Source organism: Canis lupus, chromosome 19 (assembly GCF_003254725.2).
Source record: "Canis lupus dingo isolate Sandy chromosome 19, ASM325472v2, whole genome shotgun sequence".
Taxonomy (NCBI): domain Eukaryota; kingdom Metazoa; phylum Chordata; class Mammalia; order Carnivora; family Canidae; genus Canis; species Canis lupus.
Genome location: NC_064261.1, coordinates 20218550 through 20240032, shown reverse-complemented (window position 1 = coordinate 20240032; position 21483 = coordinate 20218550). Strand labels below are relative to the sequence as shown.

Below are 21483 nucleotides of genomic sequence, written 5' to 3'. Positions count from 1 at the left end.
TTTTATTAAGCAAAGGAAGAAGCCCTTCACAGTTGATCTTACCTTCACATGCTGGCATATAGTTCTAGGTATCGATATATCCCCACAGACCTAAACAACAGTTAAGTCTAGCAAAATATTATATGATGCACAGTCTTTCTTCATGTTGGCAGCAATAGTTTGGATACTGAGAATACAGTTGTGGGGTTTTTCCTCCTGTTGTGTTACACATTTTGTCAGCAATCTGAAAATCACTATATTAACACATTTGAACTGCTTAATCAATGCTAGTAAGTTGGCACAGTCAGCCTTTTCCCTCACTACTTATACTTAATATTCTTTTTGGGTGTGTTTTCGAACGGAACAAAGAAGGATAATTCTTCCTGTTTTTCTATTTTCCTTTTCCATCTCCCTGTCCTTTGGCTGCTATTTTACAAAACACTCTAATTTATAAAAGAATGGTCTCTTACAATGAAGTACAGGAATTTTAAACCCCTTAATTGCACTGTGTGTTTCAAATCTTAAAACTGAATTCTAAGTTAGTGCTCAACATTCTAAATCAACATTCCAGGAAAAATTTTTTAATCTTGCAATGATGCAAAGTATCAAGTTGAAAATCAACCACAAGAAGACATAACATTTCCACACAATCTAGGGTTTGGTTTTTGTGTGTGTGTGTGTGTTCAGGTGCCTACAAGAACACTAGGGAAAGAATGTAGGCCATTTTCAGGTCACTTCAGCTTTCATTGTGCAAGATACAATCAATTCAAAAGAATTATTTTTAAAAAAGAAATTCTAGCCTAGATTTTCATTTAGTGAGATATAGCATGTATATAAATATGTCAGTTTATGTCTAATTTTCCCCAAATTTATGATATTATACTTTTAATTTACGGGCTAAAAGTGGAAAAAGATTCACATTGTTTGTATTTGCTTTTGCCTGATTAATGGCAGTTATATCAGAAGGCCCTGGCCAACATTTGGGGAAAGCAGCCAAGTACACACAGACAAGCCAAAAGTCACTAAAGATGAGCAAGTCACAATGCACTGTCTGTGGTGGCACCGGATACCTGCATAAAATAATTCCTCAAAATAAGAGAAAATTCACTTAAGAGAAATGCAGCTTTTTTTAAATAACTTTCCTCCGGTAATTGATATCTTTTTAGGAAATCCCATAAATATCCTGCTGGACATTCATGATTGTTTGGGCAGCTCATGAGGGCCATAAGTAACAGGGAGACACAGTTTTGGTTACCTCTGTCCCACACAAAGACAAATTGGGACCCTTAAATAATGCCTTGCTTTCAAATTAATGTAAAATGTTATTACATTAACCCAGTAATCAATTAAGCTATTTTTAAGAAATAATAGATTTTTTACAATAACCAGGCTTTAGTTGAATAAGCTGAGCTGAAGTGTGGCTATACTTCCAATAATACTTGGATGAATTTAACCATTTACAACTTAATAAAAATAGATGAGGGGGGATCCCTGGGTGGCGCAGCGGTTTGGCGCCTGCCTTTGGCCCAGGGCGCAATCCTGGAAACCCGAGATCGAATCCCACGTCAGGCTCCTGGTGCATGGAGCCTGCTTCTCCCTCTGCCTGTGTCTCTGCCTCTCTCTCTCTCTCTGTGTGTGACTATCATAAATAAATAAAATTAAAAAAAATAGATGAGGGACATCTGGGTGGCTCAGTAGTTGAGTATCTGACTTTGGATCAGGTCATGATCCTGGGGTCCTAGGATGGAGTTCCGCATCAGGTTCCCCATAGGGAGCCTGCTTCTCCCTCTGCCTATGTCTCTGCCTCTCTCTGTGGGTCTCTCATGAATAAATAGATAAAATCTTTAAAAAAATACAGATAGATGAGATTACATCAGAGCACATGGCAAAATATTTTCTTTTATGTAGTCTGTTTTAAAATATGTTAACTCAGTCTTTGGAATTTTAAAGACATTTTTATATCTTCTATAATATAATCATTTATATGTGCACTAATACAACCATCACATTGGCACATACTCACTAGACTCTTTCTAAAGTTAGGGTTATGAATTAAAATTATTGCATTTGACCACATTAGTTGAGACAGCTCTACTTTCAGCACTTGAGCCAAAGGATCAGGAATGGCCACACAACAGAGGCAATGACTTAGGTTCAACACCTCACTGACCTTGACTCACAAGTATCTCTGACTTTATCGCCCCTCCGGTTCCATTGTCTCTGTTTAATTCCAACCTTCATTAATTATAAAATGGTCCATGACAGTAACCTCCTCTCTAGCTTCTGGGCCTCCAAACTACCCTACACTGCATAGGAATGTGGCCATTTGACACCTGTCCTTACAGCTTTGGAAATTGTTCAAATGTCAATAGCCCTTAAAGTTCAAACTCTAGTAAGTCAACAATTTTCTGTTGAGCAAATCAATTGATAAACCAACCTCTTCACAATTTGTCTCCAACCTATCTCTTTGGCCTTATGTCTAACTATCCATATGCACTCCCAAATACCCTAAACTGTAGTTTTTAGCACAATGGCAAATTATAGACTATGTAATCAGGCTCCCTGGGTTCTAATCTCAATAGTACCACCTTCAAGATGTGTTAGTGGGAGACCAAATACTTAATTTTTTGAAATTTCAGTTCTCCCATCTGTACCATTGGGATCAAAAGGTTGTTATCGATTAAATGACACACACTAATACTCAATAAAGAGTAGCTAGTAATAAACACAGCAAACAAACACTTAATCCATGCCTTTACCCCAACATTTCTGGCCGATGTGTCCTCCCACCTGGCATCCTTTTCTCAATGAACTCGTATATGTCCCTCAAAGATTAGTTCAAATGGCATCTGCCTTTGAAAGCCTTCTTTTACCATTTCACTTGGGAAAAGGTAGCTTTGCCCACTGCAATACACTTACAGCATTTTGTGAATATTGTATTTACAACCTGCATCTTCATAAATCTCTATATATGTGTTCTTCCTATACTGTAAGATCTGCATGGAAAACAATAATATCTTTACATCCCCATACTCTGTTATGGGTAAACTGTACCATCCCTCACCCAAGAAAGATATAGTGAAGTCCTAATACCCAGTACCTCAAAATGTGGCCTATTTGAAAACAGAGTTGTTGCAGATGTCATTAGTTAAGATCATACTGGAGTAGAGTGGAGCCCTAATCCAAAACAAATGATATCCTTTTAAGAAGACAGCAACGTGAAGAGACAGAGTCACAAGCACCGTATGAAGCCAGAGGCAGAGATTGGAGTGATATATATCTCAAGCCAAAGAGTGCTAAGAATTGCTGGCCTTCATCAGAACCTATGAAGAGGCAAAGAATTCTGCCCCAGATCCTTCAGAAGGACTGTGGCCCTACCAATACATTGATTTCAGACTTCTAACCTCCAGAATTGCAAGACAATAAAGTCCTGTTGTTGTAAGCCACCAGTTTATGGTACTTCATTATAACGGCCCTAGGAAACCAATACATAGTCCCAGATTCAGGGGGAAAAACTAACATATTTGTGTTAAAGAAGCAAACGACTTTAAGAATTTTACTTAATCAATTGGGACTCATATAGAAAAATAGGAGTGTACACAGACGGCTAGATTTTTTTTTTGAAAAAATAATTATTTTATTTAAGTTAAAATAGGGAGACTTTGGCTTCAACCCAAGATGATCAGGGTTTCGATACAGTTTTGCACAGGCCCCAAAGACCCCACAACTGTTATTATGCCATGACAGGAAATTTGTAAAACGTTTCTGGTAGAAGGTTTCTTGTTGTTGTGTACATAAGAAGTGCTCTGTGTGCACCCTCAGCCCCAGCCAAATACTACTTCATTAAAAGACAAAACAAACATAAACAACTGAGAAGCACAGAAAGGCAGAAAGTGCCTGAGAAGAGAAGGCTCTGGGCTGAGGACACACGGATGAGGCTGTAGCATCTGTCCTGGCTGAGTTACATGTCTGTAAGGGAGGACACAGGTGCAGGAACATGAGCAAGGCTGATGGAAGAGAAAGAAACCCACGGAGGGGCCTGAGCAAAGTTCGAGAGGAAGCCTCTCTTGCTCTGATCTGAAAGCAGGAGCCCCTCCCGGACTCCTAAGATATGACTTTGTCCCCATCACCTTTGAGTTCTGAACCCCACAGAGATCCAGCCACAGCCTCCCCAACCCCCCACCCAGGCCCCTGGCCTCAGGCCAAGGCACTGGGATGCACCCCTCCCCTGCCCTAAATTCTGGCTTTTAGAATCTGTAAGTATGTGATTTCCTATTTAAGTGTCATATTTAACTTCCTTCCCCACCTAAAAATTTAAGGTTATTGATTCTTTTTAAGATTTTTTTTTATTCATGGGATCCCCGGGTGGCTCAGTGGTTGAGCATCTGCCTTTGGCCCAAGGCATGATCCTGGAGGCCCAGGATAGAGTCCCACATCGGGCTCCCTGCATGGAGCCTGCTTCTCCCTCTGCCTTTGTCTCTGCCTCAAAGAGACACACACACACAGAGAAAGAGGTTACTGATTATTGATTCTTAATACTTAGAAAATGTTGACATATTCCTCCTTGCCCTGTACCTACACTGACTGCTCATAAAATGGAACCTATTATTATTCATCAAAGCAATGACATAAAAGTTTTTCAACGGGTGATTTATAAAAAAAAATGGCATACTTATTCATATTTATATGAGAGCAATAGTCCAAGGACATTGTGTCTGAGACTCCAGAAAGTTTTCTTCCAAAGCATTTTTATTAACAACATGTTAGCTCTCAGGGATCTATTAATTTATTATAATGTAGTTATACTGATAGGCATCTTACCTAAAAACATTCATTTACATGGAAATAACAGTGTAAAGACAGATAAAAGTAATCTTATATTCTAGGCCAGAATTAAGGTCTACTCTCTACATTAGTAATTGCAGCTAAGAAGGAAGGGGAAAAAATCTAGAATTTGGAAGGAAAAATGTAATTTCAGTCACTGTGGTTAGAAGGGACATTTACTGTATAATTGAAAATTCTAAAGTACACAAGGAAGGCAAAATGCCATAATTATTTGGTGCCTAAAATAACATGTTATTATAAAGTAAAGCAATTTCATTTTTGGAGCATGGAAAATCCAAAACTATGAAAACTATGCTTTCTGAGATCTCTATGAGCCTTAACTTCAAAAACATGCAGTGAAGGTACTAAATCTTTCATGAAAAAGAAAGCTCTGGACTGAGTCAAACATCCAGTATCTGACACCTACATTTAATGTTGCCTCTAAAGAGATGTCTTATCTTTTACTGTTCAGGTCCTCGAGAACCAGGCCTCACAATGAAGGAAGCCAGTAGAGTCACAGTTTTGTTCTCCAGCTTGTGGAACTCCTATGAGTGCACACATTTGATCCAGTCATCTAATAATCCAACGGTCATTCAATAATCATGAGTTATGCCTTACCCTAGGCCCCCACTGATTTGCTGTTGACAGCTTTAATTTTTTTTTCTTAAGCTCACTATTCTCATCTGTCAGCAAGGATAATGATGGTATCTGCTTCCTAGGATTTGTTGTGGTAATTAAATAAGAGATGGCTCATAGTGCTTCACATAGAGCCTGGCATATGATAATTACCCAATACAAGTTAACTGCTGTCTTTATCATCATTACTGGAATACGTTATAAAACTAGTAAGCAAGTTGAAGGTAGGACTGTGTCTATTACTTAACGGACACCCACACTTAACAGCTGAGGCCAGTGAATGCTAAAGTAAATCTTCGTGCCAATTCCAGCCCAAAGCCTACTTCCGTAAATGTTTATTGGAACACAGCCCCTCCTGCTCTTTTATATGGTGTCTATGTCTACATTACCCAGCAGATGTACATAGTTGTAAAGAAAAGGACTGGATAGGCTACAGATTCTGAACCATTTATTACTTGGCTCTTTAAAAAATAAGTGTGTTAATCCTGCACTAGAGCTTTGCCACTTACTATGTGGTCCTCAGTTCATTAAAACTACAGACACTGGGATCCCTGGGTGGCTCAGCGGTTTAGCACCTGCCTTCCGCCTAGGGGGTGAGCCTGGAGGCCTGGGATCGATTCCCGCATCAGGCTTCCTGCATGGAGCCTGCTTCTTCCTCTGCCTGTGTCTCTGCCTCTCTGTGTCTCTCATGTATAAATAAATAAAATCTTAAAAAAAAGAAATACTGACACTTAGGCTCCCTTGACCTACTGAATCAGAAACTAGACATTTTCACAAAATCTTCAAATGATTTACAAACTATTAGGGGTTGAGAAGCAGTGGTCTAGGTCAGAGGTTAGCAAACTTTCTGTAAAGAGCTAGACAGTAAATATTTAAGCCTTTGTTTCAGGACAATTATATCTGTTCAACTCTGCCTTCCTATCTCAAAAACAGTCACAAAAAATATGTAAATAAATGGGCATGGTTCCACATCAATAAAACCATGTATGGAACCTCAAGTTTCAATTTTATAAAATTTTCATGTATCACAAAATATTCTTCTAATTTTTTTCAACCATTTAAAAATGTTGAAACCTTCCCTTCACTTGTGTACCATACAAAAACAGGCAGCAGGGCAGACCAGGTGGCTCAGTGGTTTAGTGCCGCCTTCAGCCCGGGGCATGATCCTGGAGACCCGGGATTGAGTCCCACGTCAGGCTCCCTGAATGGAGCCTGCTTCTCCCTCTGCCTGTGTCTCTGCCTCTCTCTCTATGTCTCTCATGAATGAATGAATGAATGAATGAATGAATGAATGAATAAATAAATAAATAAATAAATAAATAAATAAATAAATAATATTATTAAAAAAAATAAACCAGGCAGCAGTTAGGATCTGGCCTGTAGATCAGAGTCAGTAGTCTTAGTCTAGGCTAATGCCACATCACTGTTTAGCCAACATGTTACCCCTCCTCCCATACTCTTCCCAGGACTCTAAACACCTATGTCTATTTTCTGACACATGTGACTTTATAGAAGTTATCTTCTACTTATCTAACTCTTCCTAAAAAAACATTTCTGTTCCTCCTTTATGACTTCTAACTTCTAATATAAAGTTCCTGTCAAATGATGTGATGGTGTAACTGTTTCCTTTTCATCGGCAGAATAGAACATACCAGAGAAGATGAACTAGGAAGCTATAGGTGGATAGACAGACAGGTGGACAGATAAGATACCTGCCTCCAAAGGAATAGGAAACTGATCACAATGAAAAACTCTGCCTCTAAATTCAACCAACTATGCTGAGCATTTCTAAATATATAGTCAGGATTCGTGTCTATTTGATCCACAATATCCTTCTCCTTGACCCTTCAAGAAGGCTGAAGCTCTTGGAAAGTAACATAGGAAGTCTGCACATCTTGCCCTTCCCCTTCCAGAGGCTAGTGGATCACAAACAACTGAGAAGAAACTGCCAGAGAGGGTTCTCACTCCAGAAAAAGAAAGAGCTTTGCCCCACTCTCAGGGCTCTGGGACACACTGGTGGGAGAGAGATGGCTAGAGGAGGGGATCCACACCTGCCTTTTATTGAAGCCAGTATTCTTTGTTCCTGCTTATACTGAGATGATAAATCAGTTTCAGAAAAGAAGCTTAGTTCACAGAAACCTTTATGTTCAAAGTTTATTGAAGCTAAGCTCAATAAATGGTAGATAAGATGACTTTGTTAAGTAAACACATTAATAATTTAGGTTTAGCAATTTAAGAAACATGAAAGTACTCGAGATTCATCAGAAGCACAAACTATACGAACTATCTGCACACTCTTAGAGGAAACATAGACATATACACATACACTTAGGATATATATATGCACTATATATATATGACATTTTTTAATCTAAACGAATGTGTTAGAATACATTCTGACTCCTGGTCTCAGCTACTATCACATCTTTTGTTGTTTAACCTTACTCAGTTTTATCTTTCTACCATCATCCAATTTTCCCTCTCCTTTCTAGGATAGTTTATTCTGTGAAAAAGACTGAGATAAAAACCTGTCTACATAGCCTGATAAACCTTTTTTTTTTCCTGATAAACCTTTTAAATGTAAATCATTCACTAATGAAGTGGTTGCCCTACTGTATTAATTAGGAAGATTTCAGCTACAAGAAACAGAAAATCCTGACCTAACTAGCTGATGTCTTAAGAAATTGATCATTTCGGGATCCCTGGGTGGTGCAGCAGTTAAGTGCCTGCCTTTGGCCCAGGGCGCAATCCTGGAGACCCGGGATCGAATCCCACGTCGGGCTCCCGGTGCATGGAGCCTGCTTCTCTCTCTGCCTCTCTCTCTCTCTCTGTGACTATCATAAATAAATAAAAATTTTAAAAAAATTTTAAAAAAAAGAAATTGATCATTTCATGTGAGAAATTCAGCAGTTAGGCAGCTACAGGGTTGCTTAATTCAGTGCCTCGACAACATCATCAAGGATCTTTCCATTTTTCTAGATTGCATTATTCAGGATATAGGCTTATCCTTATGTTAACTACCTTACACCATATGTGACAAAATGATATCCAGTAAAAATGCTGTCTTTTTGTGTCTCTTTAATTATGACAAAGTTTTTCCTTGAGCTCCCAGAATATTCCACTTCATAGCTCATTGACCAGAAATGCATCATACCTGTTTCTAAACTATGAGCAGCCAAGAACAATGAGATTACCATAATTGTGCTGAATGGGGAAAATATGCAGCCAAGAATATTTTATCTGGCAAGGCTGTCATTTAGAATAGGAAGAGAGAAAAAGAGTGTCCCAGACAAACAAAAACTAAAGGAGTTCATAGACCACTAAGCCAGCCCTGCAAGAAATATTAAGAGGAACTGAGTGGAGAAAAAAGATCAAAAGTAACAAAGACGGGCAGCCTTGGTGGTCCAGCAGTTTAGCACTGCCTGCAGCCCGGGGTGTGATCCTGGATCTCCAGGATTAAGTCCCACGTCGGCCTCCCTGCATGGAGCCTGCTTCTCCCTCTGCCTGTGTCTCTGCCTCCCTGCCTCTCTGCCTCTCTGCCTCTCTCTCTCTCTGAATAAATAAATAAATAATCTTTTTCAAAAAGCAACAGACTAGAAAGGAACATCACCAGAAACACCAACTTTACAGGTAACACAGTGGCATGAAATTCATATCTTTCAATAAGCAATCTGAATGTATATGGACTAAATTTCCAATCAAAAGACATAGGGTTATCAGAATAGATTTTTTAAAAAGGCACATCTATATGCTACCTACAAGAGACTCATTTTAGACCTAAAGACACCCCCATATTGAAACTAAGGTGATGGAGCACCACTTATCATGCTAATGGATGGCAAAACAAAGCCAGAGTTGCCAAACTTATATCAAACTAGATTTTAAAACAAAGACAGTAACAAGTGTTTGAATGATACACTAGACCAGATGGACTTAACAGGTATATATACTCAGGACATTTCATCCCAAAGCAGAATACGCATTCTTTTATATACAATGGAGTATTACTCAGAATGAAATCTTGCCATTTGCAACAATGTGGATGGAGCTCGGGCATATTATGCTAAGTGAAATAAGTCAGTAAGAAAAAGACAAATGCTATATGATTTCACACTCATATGTGGAATTTAAGAAACAAAACAGATGAACATATGGGAAAGGGGGGAAAAGGGGAAAAAAGAGAGAAGGCAACAAACTATAAGAGACCTAATGACAGAGAACAAACTGAGGGCTGCTGGAGGGAGATGAGCAGGGGATGGGCTAGATGGGTGGTGAGGACACTTGTCAGGATGAGCACTGGGTGTTGTATGCAAGTGATGAATTACTGAATTCTACTCCTGAAACCAATATTACAAATGTATGTTAACTAGAACATAAATACAATTAAAAAAAGATTACCATAATTGGATTAGGAAAGCATATGGCCATATGAAAGAGATTAAATTATCTGAATGAAAATCAGCATTAGAAAGAAGTGGGGAGGGGTGCAGGAGCTATACTCAGTAGTCACACAATACTCAATACTACAATCAATAAGAGGTATCCTGTTCATCAGCCTTTGAAGGTAGCCAATTAATTTGCAGTAATTAATTTACTAACTGGGAGATTCTGACTGTGACTATACAATTTTATTACTGGAGTAATGAAGATATCTGAAGCAGCCTAAATGTAATTACAGAATAAAGGCACATACCACAATCTAAGAATAGTTATAGAATTTGGCAAAACCTGGTCCTAACACCTTTCACTAAACCAATGTTCATCAAGTACTCAAGCAGTTGGAATTTGTAACTGCCACTCAGGCCCCAGCCAACTTTCCCCACGATGTGATCAGTTCCAATTAATATAATACATTTTATATAATAATAATAATAATAATAATAATAATAAATAATATTTTATAAAGTGTATTTAATACACTTTGATTTGTGTATCATTCTGTATTCAAGTATGACGAATACTTGAATACAAAGTTTACTTTATTTTATTTTTTTAAATTTTTTTTATTTATTTATGATAGTCACACAGAGAGGAGAGAGGCTGAGACACAGGCAGAGGGAGAAGCAGGCTCCATGCACCGGGAGCCCGACGTGGGATTCGATCCCGGGTCTCCAGGATCACGCCCTGGGCCAAAGGCAGGCGCCAAACCGCTGCGCCACCCAGGGATCCCCAACGTTTACTTTAAAACAAGCAAAGAACAAAAAAGCAAAGTTGAATTTAAAACAATTAAAACATTCTAATGTGACCCAGAAGCTATAAATTTGTGAATGTTGGCGTGGGGTGGGGGGTGGTGTTCTCTTACAGCTTCACTTCAGGGGGCTGCAAGTGGGCAGAAACAAGGCTTGGTCATTCATAGCCGATAGATGATAGAAAACTGAAATGGAAAGAGAAGTCTGTGTATTCTGTTCCTTCTGTCCCTCCCTGTCCACCCACAGTGTCCACCTAGCGGCACAAGTACAGAAACTTGGTTTCCGTAAGCCAAGAGGAAGAGCAGAACGCTGTTTCTGAGACCCAGTGGATGGAGGAGGGGCCATGGCACACAATTCCTATTTACTTTTTCAACTATTTCTTCAAACTAAGAAAAAACCCTATTCTAAATCTAACCTATTCTAAAATTATCTTAAGTTTTGCAAAAATGAGAAAGCATCTCAAACAAATTCCCTTTCATAATTTGAAACCACAAGTTAGAAACTGATGTCTGTTAATAGATATCAGTACTTCATGTGTTTCAGACACAGCTATCTTACCTTCCAGTTATGTTTTGCTCTTTCTTATACGAATGTACTAATGCAGCCAAGTAATTTAGGATGGGATCAACTCTAGTGGACTTCACAAGCAGGTTTAGTTTTGTTGGACAGCTACTTCTTTTAAGTGTTCTGTTGCTAAAAATGTGACAGAGTTACTGTTTCTCCCATGAGTGTTCTGAAGACATATTTAAACATTTCAACCTGTAAGAATCTGCTTAATTCCTCTGCAGAATATTAAAGGGAAAAGAAGTTACTCTTTGACCAGGAAAGTTTAAGGCATTTAAATATGATCAGATATTCAGAAATAAAATAGTACATTCCATGAACAAACTAGGAAATCACAACACAGATACATTCATTGTACATGAACAGCTCAGAAACTTAGTATAAAAGAAAAGAAATATTAAGTGATATTATTAAGGTAAGCTAACCAGAATAAGAAAATAACACCAATACCACATTAATTCTATTGGTTTTTCTTGCACAGAACAGAGGAAAAACAACGATAAAAATTGGACATATTAAATTTCTCCATTCTTTCCACTTAAGGGTAAAGTCTAGATTGAAAATGTCCTAATAATTTCCTTTTATATTATTATTATTATTATTTTAATAATATTTATTATTATTTATATGGAGCCCAATGCAGAACCTGAACTCATGACCCTAAGATCATGATTTGAGCTGATACCAAGAGTCAGACACTTGATCAACTGAGCCACCCAGGTGCTCTGAGAATGTTTTGAGAATTTAATGGATAATTATTTCTCTTAAATCCAAATTTTTCCTTAATAGATTTTTAGAGAACCATATGTTCCTCAATAGTACTCAGTTTTGGCTTATGAATAAGATGAAAAACATTTGAGGGATAATGGCTTTTATGTATGGACCTGGGTGTGCATTTTTTTTTTACAAAACTTTGTTTTTTTTAATATATATACACAGTACAAGGCTGAAGCACCTTTGACTTTTCTCTCAAAATTTACGTTTGTATGAAAACACAGCCCACTGCAGTAACAATTTGGTGGGTGTGAACATATGTATACATAGAGCTCTGTACATTTTCCCCCACGGAGTAATAAAAAGGTACCTTCAGTTTGTTGATGCACTTTAGAGGAGAGCTTTTCCAGGGAAAAGCATTTGGGTGAGGCTTTAGTACTGTTGCTTTGTGTGCTCTTAGCACACACACACGTGTGTGTGTGTGTGTGTGTGTGTGTATATCCATCAACTGTTTATAATGGAAGTGTATCCAGAATAAGGATAAAACTACTGATTGGATTCTTAAACGATATAACTACTGCCTCAGAGTCTTAGAAAAACTGTTGCTCAGAAGCTGCCAGGATTCTAAGAAATCAACCAGGAAATCTAGAAGCAAATGTGCAGAACTTTTATTAAAAGTCCACTACCTAATCTAAGGTGATTTGAGTACATCTATAGGTGTTTATGAGATTTTATCACATATCACTATGGTTCATAAAACACATTATTTATACAAACAATAACCACAGAAGTCCAACTCTCTAAACTTTCAAGTTACCCCTCAGTAAAGCAATCAATTACTTTGATTTAGTACAATGCTCTGGGTTTTTCCTGGATGGCAAAGCCTAGATATTGGGAAAGAAGCTAAAGACACGGCCAAGATTCAGACCTTATCCTTTCTCCCTAAAAGGCATTTAAATAGTACCTACCTGTTGCAGACAGATATGTTGGTTTATGTAGATTTTCTTCTATATCAAGTGTTAGCACCTTGCAGTACAAAAGATCATTTTGGTCTTCCTAAAAAACAAGGGAAAAATTGAGCAAAGGCATTCCCCATATGTGTGCTTTACTCAGTTACTTTTGCCACTTTGGCTTTGGACTTTTTGGAGTGGAAGGTGAAATCTAGATGAAAATCAGACCCTTTTCGTACCCCATGAACTCTTAACTCCTTTTCTTTTAAGTCCAGTACAAAACCTACTTTATTTCTTAAAGTCCCTTCCAGTCCTGTGTAATCCATGATCCCATGAAGACTTCTACAGACCCTGACCACAGCAAATTCAAATTATTTGATAAGAAGACACACTTCAGATAAATGGGACTTTCGTGCTGCTCTTTGGAATAATCTCTGGGACCCGGTCTTGTTATTGTTGTTTCTTTTTTTTTTTTTTAATTGATGTTCAATTTACTAACATACAGAATAACACCCAGTGCCCGTCACCCATTCACTCCCACCCCCCGCCCTCCTCCCCTTCTACCACGCCTAGTTCGTTTCCCAGAGTTAGCAGTCTTTACCTTATGTCTCCCTTTCTGATATTTCCCACACATTTCTTCTCCCTTCCCTTATTTTCCCTTTCACTATTATTTATATTCCCCAAATGAATGAGAACATATAATGTTTGTCCTTCTCCGACTGACTTACTTCACTCAGCATAATACCCTCCAGTTCCATCCACGTTGAAGCAAATGGTGGGTATTTGTCATTTCTAATGGCTGAGTAATATTCCATTGTATACATAAACCACATCTTCTGTATCCATTCATCTTTCGACGGACACCGAGGCTCCTTCCACAGTTTGGCTATCGTGGCCATTGCTGCTATAAACATCGGGGTGCAGGTGTCCCGGCGTTTCATTGCATTTGTATCTTTGGGGTAAATCGCCAACAGTGCAATTGCTGGGTCGTAGGGCAGGTATATTTTTAACTGTTTGAGGAACCTCCACACAGTTTTCCAGAGTGGCTGCACCAGTTCACATTCCCACCAACAGTGTAAGAGGGTTCCCTTTTCTCCGCATCCTCTCCAACATTTGTTGTTTCCTGCCTTGTTAATTTTCCCCATTCTCACTGGTGTGAGGTGGTATCTCGTAGTTTTGATTTGTATTTCCCTGATGGCAAGTGATGCAGAGCATTTTCTCATATGCATGTTGGCCATGTCTATGTCTTCCTCTGTGAGATTTCTGTTCATGTCTTTTGCCCATTTCATGATTGGATTGTTTGTTTCTTTGGTGTTGAGTTTAAGAAGTTCTTTATAGATCTTGGAAACTAGCCCTTTATCTGATATGTCATTTGCAAATATCTTCTCCCATTCTGTAGGTTGTCTTTGAGTTTTGTTGACTGTATCCTTTGCTGTGCAAAAGCTTCTTATCTTGATGAAGTCCCAATAGTTCATTTTTGCTTTTGTTTCTTTTGCCTTCGTGGATGTATCTTGCAAGAAGTTACTATGGCCGAGTTCAAAAAGGGTGTTGCCTGTGTTCTTCTCTAGGATTTTGATGGAATCTTGTCTCACATTTAGATCTTTCATCCATTTTGAGTTTATCTTTGTGTATGGTGAAAGAGAGTGGTCTAGTTTCATTCTTCTGCATGTGGATGTCCAATTTTCCCAGCACCATTTATTGAAGAGACTGTCTTTCTTCCAATGGATAGTCTTTCCTCCTTTATCGAATATTAGTTGCCCATAAAGTTCAGGGTCCACTTCTGGATTCTCTATTCTGTTCCACTGATCTATGTGTCTGTTTTTGTGCCAGTACCACACTGTCTTGATGACCACAGCTTTGTAGTACAACCTGAAATCTGGCATTGTGATGCCCCCAGATATGGTTTTCTTTTTTAAAATTCCCCTGGCTATTCGGGGTCTTTTCTGATTCCACACAAATCTTAAAATAATTTGTTCTAACTCTCTGAAGAAAGTCCATGGTATTTTGATAGGGATTGCATTAAACGTGTATATTGCCCTGGGTAACATTGACATTTTCACAATATTAATTCTGCCAATCCATGAGCATGGAATATTTTTCCATCTCTTTGTGTCTTCCTCAATTTCTTTCAGAAGTGTTCTATAGTTTTGAGGGTATAGATCCTTTACATCTTTGGTGAGGTTTATTCCTAGGTATCTTATGCTTTTGGGTGCAATTGTAAATGGGATTGACTCCTTAATTTCTCTTTCTTCAGTCTCATTGTTAGTGTATAGAAATGCCACTGACTTCTGGGCATTGATTTTGTATCCTGCCACGCTACCGAATTGCTGTATGAGTTCTAGCAATCTTGGGGTGGAGACTTTTGGGTTTTCTATGTAGAGTATCATGTCATCGGCGAAGAGGGAGAGTTTGACTTCTTATTTGCCAATTTGAATGCCTTTAATGTCTTTTTGTTGTCTGATTGCTGAGGCTAGGACTTCCAGTACTATGTTGAACAGCAGTGGTGAGAGTGGACATCCCTGTCTTGTTCCTGATCTTAGGGGAAAGGCTCCCAGTGCTTCCCCATTGAGAATGATATTTGCTGTGGGCTTTTCATAGATGGCTTTTAAGATGTCGAGGAATGTTCCCTCTATCCCTACACTCTGAAGAGTTTTGATCAGGAATGGATGCTGTATTTTGTCAAATGCTTTCTCTGCATCCAATGAGAGGATCATATGGTTCTTGGTTTTTCTCTTGCTGATATGATGAATCACATTGATTGTTTTACGGGTGTTGAACCAGCCTTGTGTCCCAGGGATAAATCCTACTTGGTCATGGTGAATAATTTTCTTAATGTATTGTTGGATCCTATTGGCCAGTATTCTGTTGAGAATTTTTGCATCCATGTTCATCAGGGATATTGGTCTGTAATTCTCCTTTTTGGCGGGGTCTTTGTCTGGCTTTGGAATTAAGGTGATGCTGGCTTCATAGAACGAATTTGGAAGTACTCCATCTCTTTCTATCTTTCCAAACAGCTTTAGGAGAATAGGTATGATTTCTTCTTTAAACGTTTGATAAAATTCTCCTGGGAAGCCATCTGGCCCTGGACTCTTGTGTCTTGGGAGGTTTTTGATGACTGCTTCAATTTCCTCCCTGGTTATTGGCCTGTTCAGGTTTTTTATTTCTTCCTGTTCCAGTTTTGGTAGTTTGTGGCTTTCCAGGAATGCGTCCATTTCTTCTAGATTGCCTAATTTATTGGCGTATAGCTGTTCATAATATGTTTTTAAAATCGTTTGTATTTCCTTGGTGTTGGTAGTGATCTCTCCTTTCTCATTCATGATTTTATTAATTTGAGTCTTCTCTCTCTTCTTTTTAATAAGGCTGGCTAATGGTTTATCTATATTATTAATTCTTTCAAAGAACCAACTCCTGGTTCTGTTGATCTGTTCCACAGTTCTTCTGGTCTCGATTTCGTTGAGTTCTGCTCAAATCTTTATTAACTCCCTTCTTCTCTTGGGTGTAGGATCTATTTGCTGTTTTTTCTCTAGCTCCTTTATGTGTAAGGTTAGCTTTTGTATTTGAGTTCTTTCCAGTTTTTGAATGGATGCTTGTATTGCGATGTATTTCCCCCTTAGGACTGCTTTTGCTGCATCCCAAAGATTTTGAACAGTTGTATCTTCATTCTCATTAGTTTCCACGAATCTTTTTAATTCTTCCTTCATTTCCTGGTTGACCCTTTTATCTTTTAGCAGGATGGTCCTTAACCTCCATGTGTTTGAGGTCCTTCCAAACTTCTTGTTGTGATTTAGTTCTAATTTCAAGGCATTATGGTACGAGAATATGCAGGGGACAATCCCAATCTTTTGGTATCGGTTCAGACCCGATTTGTGACCCAATATGTGGTCTATTCTGGAGAAAGTTCCATGTGCGCTTGAGAAGAATGTGTATTCAGTTGAGTTTGGATGTAAAGTTCTGTAGATATCTGTGAAATCCATCTGGTCCAGTGTATCATTTAAAGCTCTCGTTTCTTTGGAGATGTTTTGCTTAGAAGACCTATCGAGTATAGAAAGAGCTAGATTGAAGTCACCAAGTATAAGTGTATTATTATCTAAGTATTTCTTCACTTTGGTTAATAATTGATTTATATATTTGGCAGCTCCCACATTCGGAGCATATATATTGAGGATTGTTAAGTCCTCTTGTTGAATAGATCCTTTAAGTATGATATAGTGTCCCTCTTCATCTCTCACTACAGTCTTTGGGGTAAATTTTAGTTTATCTGATATAAGGATGGCTACCCCTGCTTTCTTTTGAGGACCATTCGAATGGTAAATGGTTCTCCAACCTTTTATTTTCAGGCTGTAGGTGTCCTTCTGTCTAAAATGAGTCTCTTGTAGACAGCAAATAGATGGGTCCTGCTTTTTTATCCAGTCTGAAACCCTGCGCCTTTTGATGGGGTCATTAAGCCCGTTCACATTCAGAGTTACTATTGAGAGATATGAGTTTACTGTCATCATGATATCTATTCAGTCTTTGTTTTTGTGGACTGTTCCACTGAACTTCTTCTTAAAGGGGAATTTTAAGAGGCCCCCTTAAAATTTCTTGCAGAGCTGGTTTGGAGGTCACATATTCTTTTAGTTGCTGCCTGTCTTGGAAGCTCTTTATCTCTCCTTCCATTTTGAATGAGAGCCTTGCTGGATAAAGTATTCTTGGTTGCATGTTCTTCTCATTTAGGACCCTGAATATATCCTGCCAGCCCTTTCTGGCCTGCCAGGTCTCTGTGGAGAGGTCTGCTGTTACCCTAATACTCCTCCCCATAAAAGTCAGGGATTTCTTGTCTCTTGCTGCTTTAAGGATCTTCTCTTTATCTTTGGAATTTGCAAGCTTCACAATTAAATGTCGAGGTGTTGAATGGTTTTTATTGATTTTAGGGGGGGATCTCTCTATTTCCTGGATCTGAATGCCTGTTTCCCTTCCCAGATTAGGAAAGTTTTCAGCTAGAATTTGTTCAAATACATATTCTGGCCCTCTGTCCCTTTCGGCGCCCTCGGGAACCCCAATTAAACGTAGGTTTTTCTTCCTCAGGCTGTCGTTTATTTCCCTTAATCTATCTTCATGGTCTTTTAATTGTTTGTCTCTTTTTTCCTCAGTTTCCCTCTTTGCTATCAACTTGTCTTCTAGGTCACTCACTCGTTCTTCCACCTCGTTAACCCTCGTCGTTAGGACTTCTAGTTTGGATTGCATCTCATTCAATTGATTTTTAATTTCTGCCTGATTAGCTCTAAATTCTGCAGTCATGAAGTCTCTTGAGTCCTTTATACTTTTTTCTAGAGCCACCAGTAGCTGTATAATAGTGCTTCTGAATTGGCTTTCTGACATTGAATTGTAATCCAGATTTTTGTAACTCTGTGGGAGAGAGGACTGTTTCTGATTCTTTCTTTTGAGGTGAGGTTTTCCTTCTAGTCATTTTGCTCAGTGCAGAGTGGCCAAAAGCAAGTTGTATTGGGAAAAAGAGAAAAAGAGAGGAGAGAAAGAAGGAAAGAAAAGAGAAAGAGAAAAAAAAAAGGGAAGAAAAAGAAAAAAAACGAAAAAAAAAAAAAGAAGAAAAAGAGAAAGAAAAAGGAGAAAAAAAGGGGGTGGGGGAAGGAAACAAATCAAAAAGCAAAACAAAACAAAAACAAAAACAAAAACAAACAAACAAAAAAAGAACCACCGGGGAGTATCTTCTGATTCTGTGTTCTTTAAGTCCCTTGGCTTCTCCTGGAAGTTGTCAGTCTAGCTGGTGTTCTGGGGGAGGGGCCTGTTGTGCTGATTTTCAGGTGTTAGCAGTTGGGGGAGCTGCTGTGCCCCTGCCTGGTGCAGGGCTCAGTGGGGGTTGTTTACCCCGTGAGGCCGCAGGAGGAACAGCCCCAGTGGCGGGGCAGCTCTGGAAACCTGGATTCAGCTCCGGCAGGAACTCCGTCTGCAGGGCCTGGAGGCTCCGGGGCGGGGCCGCTGCTCTGCTCAGCTGGGGCAGGAGCGTCCTTGCTGTCCTGGGCCCTCCCGGCCTCTGCCTGTCCCGGGGGAGGCCGGATCCTGGGCTGTGTCCCGGCGCCCTGTGCTCCGGAGCCTGCGCTGTTGGATTCGCGCTCCCGGGCCGCGCAGCCCCCTCCGCGGAGCTGCCGCCCAAGCCCCTCCGAGCTGCTCCTGGTCCCGCCGGGTCCTGCCGTGCGCGCTGCAGCCCTTAGGGAGCTCGGCGCACTCTCCTGGGCGCGCAGTTGCTGTTACTGTCCCGGGGAGCCCGAGGGCATCCCCGCCCTCCTGGGTCCTGCTCCACCTCCCTGCGAGCCCCTTTCCCCCGGGAAGGTCGGTGCAGCTCCTGCGTCTCCGGGACGGGGCTCTCCTGTCCTGGGGACACTCGCCCCGGCCTCAGTCCGGCTCCTCGCGGGGCCCCTCCCCCTTGGAGGCCTTTGTTTCTTTACTTCTTTTTCCCCGTCTTCCTACCTTGATAGAAGCGCGAACTCTTCTCACTGTAGCATTCCAGCTGGTCTCTCTTTAAATCTCAGGCCGAATTCATAGATTTTCAGGATAATTTGAAGGTTTTCTAGGTAGTTTGGTGGAGACAGGTGATTTGGAGACCCTACTCTTCCGCCATCTTGCTCCTCCTGTCGTTATTGTTGTTTCTTGTCTGTTTTTATTTAGGGTTGTATTTATTTCTTTGAGAGAGACGCAGAGACAGTGACAGAGAGCACAAGCTCAGGAGAGGGAGAAGCAGACTCCCCACTGAGCAAGGAGCCTGATGCGGGGCTCCATTTCAGGACCCTGGGATCATGACCTGAGCCAAAGGCAAAGGCTTAACCCACTGGGTCACCCAGGTGTCTTCTCTTGTGGTTGTTGTTGTTGATCATCCTGTCTTTAGGAATTTTCTCCACATTTGGCCACACCAATCTGACTTCCCCACCTAACCCACCACCCATGCCATCTCGTGAGCGGCTTTAACCGACAAAAAGGAAAATCCTGAAAGACATCAAACTCCTAAAAGAAAGGGGAATTGTTAGGGACACTCCCAGAGCTGCAGCCCACCCCTGACTTGTGATGGTATTTGAGGGCACTGAAACCAAGGGTAGAGCAGAACACACAGTTGTGTGGTAAAGCTCAGCAGTAATGACCAACTGGTGTTTGGCCAGAAATTCAGTTTCCCTCCTCTTCTCCTAAACACCATTAACTTTTTTTCTTTTGTTTCTTTTAAGGATTTTATTTATTTATTTATTTATTTATTCATGAGACACAGAGAGACAGAAGCAGGCCCCAGGCAGGGGCCCGAAGCGGGACTCGATCCCGAGGCTCTAGGGTCACGCCCTGGGCTGCAGGCCACGCTAAACCGTGAGCCACCCGGGCTGCCCACATTTTTTCTTTAATGGGATGGATTTGGCAGGTGAATTCACTCCATCTAAATACGAATGCCCTGTCTCGATTCATTCTTATAGCTGAACTTTTAAAAAGTCTCTGCCAAAACCAAACCGCCATCGCTGTACCCTCCTCCACCTCCCGCGGAACATCCTGTCATCCAATTGTATGAAAACCCTCTCCTCGTGGGGCTGCAGAGACGCACCTGATCCCACCTTCCCCCTCGTCGCGCCCACAGGAAGGCAGGGCCGGGAGCCGCACGTACCTCGCGCCGCAGGCCCCGGGCAGGGGGGGCGCGAGCCGGGGAGCCCGCGCGCTGCTCCACAGAGAGCCGTCCTCCGTCCGTCGTGCGGCCAAGGGCCCCGAACAGTGGCCGGGCAGGAGCCGGCGGCAGAGGAGCGGCCCTGGCGGGGTGTTTTCAGGCAGGCTTCCAGCACGCGGCCCCGGGATCTCGGAGGCCGCCCGGAAGCCCTGGTCTCTCTCCCGGGGAGCCCCTGCCGCCGCGCCCCGCACGCGCCGGCAGCTGCAGGCGCCCGACGGCCCCGCCCGCCTCTCGACTTGCGCGTGCGCAGTCGCTCCTCGGAGCCGGCGGGCGCCGGAGCCGCTCGAGGCCTGTGGGAGCGGAGCTGCTTCCGCTCAGGCGGGCGTCCCCGGGCCTGGAGCTGGTCCCGCGGAGCCTGCAGCCGCGCTCGCCTTCGACGTGCGGGAGGAAGCAAGCTCGAAGCCGGCGCTTTCCCGCCTGCGGCCGGAAGCCTCTGCCTGGACGCAGATTTGTGGTCGGTGCGGCCGCGGGCCTAGCCGTGGGGTTCACGTGCTGTTGCACACCCCAGCCGCTCTCGCAGTGGGCGGCCGCGCGGGGAGAGCTCGCCGTCCGGGGGTCTCCCTGCCAGGCTCCCCCTTCACGGACCGTCCGGCCCCCCGGGACCCCCTGGAAGGCGGCTCGGACAGAGGCCCCGGAGAACAGGAGGAAAGGCTGGAGAACTTGCTGCCCCCCCCTGCCGGGCCCCAGGGGAAGGTGCCGTCCAGCCTGGCAGGCGGGGGGCGGAGGCCGGGGGTCACCCCAGCGCCGCGGGGCCGGCTGTGCGGGCGCCCAAGTCCCGGAGGAGCCTGCAGCAGCAGCCTAGGAGAAGCTTTCTCAGCTGACGAAAGAAACGATTTTTGGAGCCAGAAAGGAAACACTACGGGTCCATAGGGGCTGTCGTTTTTAGGTGCTCATCTCCTTCGGGGCAGCCCGGGGCCCAGCGGTTTTGCGCCGCCTGCAG

The 21483-nt window shown here is 41.7% G+C and overlaps 1 pseudogene; it reads right to left on the bottom strand.

The window, feature by feature from the left end:
- The window catches only part of LOC118351466 (integrator complex subunit 4-like), a 217047-nt pseudogene extending 196561 nt beyond the window's left edge, over positions 1-20486 (bottom strand).
- Between the last annotated feature and the right edge of the window lie 997 nt (positions 20487-21483).